The following is a 6,117-nucleotide window of genomic DNA, read 5'->3' as shown; positions in this document are numbered from 1 at the left end:
GGAGGAGAGGAGGCCTGTTATTCATCAGGAGGAGGAGAGGAGGACTTTATATCATCAGGAGGGAGAGGAGGACTTTATATCATCAGGAGGAGGAGAGGAGGACTTTATATCACATCAGGAGGAGGAGAGGAGGACTTTATATCATCCGGAAGGAGAGGAGGACTTTATATCCTCAGGAGGAGGAGAGGTAGGACTTTATATCATCAGGAGGGAGGAGAGGAGGGACTTGTATATCATCAGGAGTGAGGAGAGGAGGACTTTATAGGTCATCAGGAGGAGGAGGAGGAGGACTTTATCTCAATTCAGGAGGGAGAGGAGGACTTTATATGCATCAGGAGGAGGGAGGAGGGAGAGGAGGACTTTATAGCATCAGGAGGAGAGGAGGAACTTTATATCCTTCAGGAGGAGGAGAGGAGGACTTTATATCATCAGGAGGAGGGAGAGGAGGACTTCTATCATCAGGAGGAGGAGAGAAGGACTTTAGGACTTTATATCATCAGGAGGAGGAGAGGAGGACTTTATATCATCAGGAGGAGAGGAGGACTTTATATCCTCAGGAGGAGAGAGGAGGACTTATATCATCAGGGGAGGAGAGGAGACTTTATATCATCAGGAGGAGGAGAGGAGGACTTTATTCATCAGGAGGAGAGGAGGACTTTATATCATCAGGAGGATGAGAGGAGGACTTTATATCATCAGGAGGAGGAGAGGAGGACTTTATATCATCAGGAGGAGAGGAGGAGGACTTTATATCCTCAGGAGGAGGAGAGGAGGACTTTATATCATCAGGAGGGAGAGAGGACTTTATAATCATCGGAGGAGGAGAGAGGACTTTATATCATCAGGAGGAGAGAGGAGGACTTTATATCCTCAGGAGGAAAGGAGGACTTTATATCATCAGGAGGAGAGAGGAGACTTTATATCATCAGGAGGAGGAGAGGAGGACTTTATATCATCAGAGGGAGGAGAGGAGGACTTATATCATCAGGAGAAGGAGGACTTTATATCTCAGGAGGAGAGAGGAGACTTTATATCATCAGGAAGGAGGAGAGGAGGACCTTTATATCTCAGGGAGGAGAGAGGAGACTTTCATATCATCAGGAGGAGAGGAGGACTTATATCATCAGGAGGAGGAGAGGAGGACTTTATATCATCAGGAGGAGAGGAGGACTTTATATCATCAGGAGGAGAGGAGGACTTTATATCATCAGGAGGAGGAGAGGAGGACCTTTATATCATCAGGAAGAGAGGGGACTTTAATCCTCAGGAGGAGGAGAGGAGACTTATATCATCAGGAGGAGGAGAGGAGACTTATATCATCAGGAGGAGGAGAGGAGGACTTTATATCATCAGGAGGAGGAGAGGAGGCTTTATATCATCAGGAGGAGGAGGGAGGACTTTATATTCATCAGGAGGAGGAGAGGAGGACTTTATATCTCAGGGAAGGAGAGTAGCTAGAGGAGAGGAGGACTTTATATCATCAGGAGGAGGAGGAGGAGGACTTTATATCATCAGGAGGAGGAGAGGAGGACTTTTATATCATCAGGAGAGAGGAGGACTTATGATCCGCAGGAGGAAGGAGAGGAGGAATTTAATATCATCAGGAGGAATGAGAGGAGGACTTTATATCATCAGGAGGAGGAGAGAGGACTTATATCATCAGGATGAGCGATGAGACTTTATATCATCAGAGGGAGGAGAGGAGGGACTTTATATCATCAGGAGGAGGAGAGGAGGAACTTGATATCATGCAGGATGAGAGAAGGAACTTTAGATCATCAGGAGGAGGAGAAGGAGGACTTTAGATCATCAGGAGGAGAGGAGGACTGTATATCATCAGGGGAGGAGAGGAGGGGACTTATATCAATCAGGAGGAGGAGAGAGGAACTTTATATTCCTCAGGAGAGGAGGAGGGACTTTATATCATCAGGATGTAGAGGAGGACGTTATATCCTCAGGAGGATGAAAGGAGGACTTTATAGCATCAGGAGGAGGAGAGAGGACTTTATATCTCAGGAGGGGAGAGGAGGACTTTATACCTCGGAGGAGGAAGGAGGACTTATCAGAGAGAGGAGACTTTAATATCCTCCGAGGGGAGGAGAGGAGGACTTTATATCCTCAGGAGGAGGAGAGGAGGACTTTATATCATCAGGAAGAGAGGAGGACTTTATATCATCAGGAGAGGAGAGGAGGACTTTATATATCAGGAGGAGAGGAGGACTTTATATCATCAGGAGGAGGAGAGGAGGGACTTTATATCATCAGGAGGAGAGGAGGACTTATATCATCAGGAGGAGAGGAGGACTTTATATCATCAGAGGAGGAGAGGAGGACTTTATATCATCAGGAGGAGAGGAGGACTTTATATCATCAGGAGGAGAGGAGGACTTTATATCCTCAGGAGGAGGAGAGGAGGACTTTATATCATCAGGAGGAGGAGAGGAGGACTTTATATCATCAGGGAGGAGAGGAGGACTTTATATCCTCAGGAGGAGGAGAGGAGGACTTTATATCATCAGGAAGAGAGGAGGACTTTATATCCTCAGGAGGAGGATAGGAGGCCTTTATATCATCAGGAGGAGGAGAGGAGGACTGTTATATCCTCAGGAGGAGGAGAGGAGGACTTTATATCATCAGGAGGAGAGGAGGACTTTATATCATCAGGAGGAGGAGAGGAGGACTTTATATCATCAGGAGGAGAGGAGGACTTTATATCCTCAGGAGGAGGAGAGGAGGACTTTATATCATCAGGAGGAGGAGAGGAGGACTTTATATCCTCAGGAGGAGGAGAGGAGGACTTTATATCATCAGGAAGAGAGGAGGACTTTATATCCTCAGGAGGAGGAGAGGAGGACTTTATATCATCAGGAGGAGAGGAGGACTTTATATCCTCAGGAGGAGGTGAGGAGGACTTTATATCATCAGGAGGAGGAGAGGAGGACTTTATATCATCAGGAGGAGAGGAGGACTTTATATCATCAGGAGGAGAGGAGGACTTTATATCCTCAGGAGGAGGAGAGGAGGACTTTATATCATCAGGAAGAGAGGAGGACTTTATATCCTCAGGAGGAGGAGAGGAGGACTTTATATCATCAGGAGGAGGAGAGGAGGACTTTATATCCTCAGGAGGAGGAGAGGAGGACTTTATATCATCAGGAGGAGAGGAGGACTTTATATCATCAGGAGGAGGAGAGGAGGACTTTATATCATCAGGAGGAGAGGAGGACTTTATATCCTCAGGAGGAGGAGAGGAGGACTTTATATCATCAGGAAGAGAGGAGGACTTTATATCCTCAGGAGGAGGAGAGGAGGACTTTATATCATCAGGAGGAGGAGAGGAGGACTTTATATCCTCAGGGGAGGAGAGGAGGACTTTATATCATCAGGGAGGAGAGGAGGACTTTATATCATCAGGAGGAGGAGAGGAGGACTTTATATCATCAGGAGGAGGAGAGGAGGACTTTATATCATCAGGAGGAGAGGAGGGACTTATATCATCAGGAGGAGGAGAGGAGGACTTTATATCATCAGGAGGAGGAGAGGAGGACTTTATATCATCAGGAGGAGAGGAGGACTTTATATCATCAGGAGGAGGAGAGGATATAGTTTATATCTGTGAAGTTTGAGTTTTGGGTGAACTGTCCCTTTAATGGTGCCTTCACAGTCGTGACAATTACCCATCATGCCACAGGAACTAATAAGTCCTCGGATCATTACAGAGATGAACTCAGAGATGAGATATTCAGAGAAATGAGTGAAGCTGATGAGACTGGAGCTCGTCACAGAAACATAAATCGTCTTTGTTGTTTTTAAATGTCAGAGCGGATCAGCTGACTGTCATCGACTCTGTTTCAGGTGTTTCAGGTGTTTCAGGTGTTGTAATGTTCAGTTTTCTTCCCGACACTGAAGTGGTTCCGTACTTTCTGAAACTCTCCTGATGAAGCTTTTTGACTTCAAACTGTTGAAGTTGAGTCTGGTTCCTCTGCTGCTGCTGTTTGTCGGTCCGACATGTTGTCTTGGCTTCCATTCGTCCCCTCAGGGGTCATTAAAGTTTCATCCTGCAGAAACAAACTGCACAGAGGAGCCGTGACCTCGAGCTGCAGCTCCAGATTGGAGGTTTTGGCTGACGTGGATGCAGCGAGCCGGCCTCCTTCCTGCAGCAGAGGGGCCCTGGGTGGTTTTATGGGGCGTGTGTGCCCGTATAGGCCTGTATATACAGCCCACTGCTGCGGCTAATCCTATAGGCTGCTCCTACAGACATTTTATTGTCTCTGCCTTGGATACCAGCCCTTCCTTAGGAACGCTTGTTTTGAGAGGTCGGGTGGATCAGAAATGATCCAGTGGAAAAACACATGACGCCTGCAGGGGAAGTCTGACGGTGGATGAATGAAAGCTTCAGATTCTGACTGAGTTTGTAAAGAAGCTGAAGGTTCGAGGACAAAAAGGACGAAGTAGGAAAGCAGCTTTATTAAAGGAACAGTTCACCTAAAAATCAAACTTCACAGATGTAGACACAATCATCTCCTCCTGATGATATAAAGTCAGGTGAAGTGTTGTAGTCCTCAGAACAGTTCTGGAGCTTCACAGTTAAACAGAGTTGCAGCATTGTGCTGAACAACTGAAGCAGCTGAGACTTGATTTAAACATCAGATGTCTCCATCAGCTCGTCTGCTGTGATCTCAGTCTGCAGGAGAGAACACATCACTAACTGATCTCAGACCAGATCTACGCCATCAACACAGTGATGCTAACAGTGTTAGCTCGGCAGCTACAGTGAACTTTTAGGCTTCAAACAGGATGTAAAAAAACAATAAAATCTATCAGTTTTAACATTAAATTCTTTGTTCTGTTTCACCTGAGTACCAGTGGTAGAGTGTGTTTTTCAGCTCCCAACTGTCCTTTAACTCTTCATTTTTGATTTGCTTTTAATTTACAAGTATTTGTTTTACACATTATTTTTTTCTTGTACTGGCTGATCGTGGATTTAATATAACATCACACCAAAAACATAATTATGCACATGCTTATACAACCCTTCATTTTAATCCTTAAATCCTCTGTAAAGTTTTTAGTTTCTAGCAGAATCTCCATCAATAACTTCAATTCAAGTAAAGAAAAACGTAACTGTGATCGTTCGTAGCTCAGAATCACAGAATCAATATTGTCACCAGGCCTCAGTCTGATAACTGGCGTTAATAATAATAATATAAACAGTTTGATGTTGTGTTTACAGGAGATCACAGTGCTGGTTTATATTAAAGGGTGTGTGCAGTTAAAGTGATGATTACAGCACTTTTTAGTTTCTTCTTGCAGGATGAAGTCAGTGATTCGTGCCAACTCAAAGAAATCAGGAGGAAATGATGAAAACCACTTCCCCTCTGCTGTCTGCATCATGGTGTACTGTAAACACACTCTGGTGACATAACAGCTTTACATTCACATGTTGCCTTCACACCACCAGGCATGCAAACGGAAACTTTAAAAAAACAGCAGCCAGCAGACATCCAGCCAGTCAGCGGGCCGCTGCCGGGCTGCAGGCCGCCTCTGGCTTCACACAGCCGGCCACAGGGGGAGCGGAGGCCGCGGGGGGAGGGGGCGTGTCCCGGGCAGCCGCACCTCCTCCAGCTCGTCAAAACAAAAGGACTGACTCCGCCCCGCTGACCCCGCCCCCCTCTGACGAGGCGGCTGGGCGCCGCGCCGTTACCGTACCGCCCGGAGTAAAGGCGCAGGATTTTTTAGGGGGAGTGTCCCTCTGCTGCAGCATGCGTTCAATCAGAGCCGCGGAGAGCTGCTTCCTCTGCGGACACAAAGCGGAGCTGCTCCCCCTCCCGTCCGCTGCTGACACGCTGTGATGTTGTCAGTGATGTAATGCTCAATTAAAGGGCGGTGAGTCAGGATTTTATTAGCACAAACACTGCAGGAGGGCGGGTCAGTGCATCCAGCGAGGAGACACAGAGACACTCACACACACACAGAACCCTTCAGCATCATTACTACACATGTTCTGATGGGTCTGAAGCTGCTGGACGGTCTGACCCACGTCCCTGAACCCAACACCATGTCAACACAATCAGAACAAACACACAGGACAGCTGTGGATCCACAAGTTGACCCTTT

Source organism: Sparus aurata, chromosome 23, assembly GCF_900880675.1.
Source record: "Sparus aurata chromosome 23, fSpaAur1.1, whole genome shotgun sequence".
NCBI classification, from domain to species: Eukaryota; Metazoa; Chordata; class Actinopteri; order Spariformes; family Sparidae; genus Sparus; species Sparus aurata.
Note: the sequence above shows the minus strand (reverse complement) of the source record.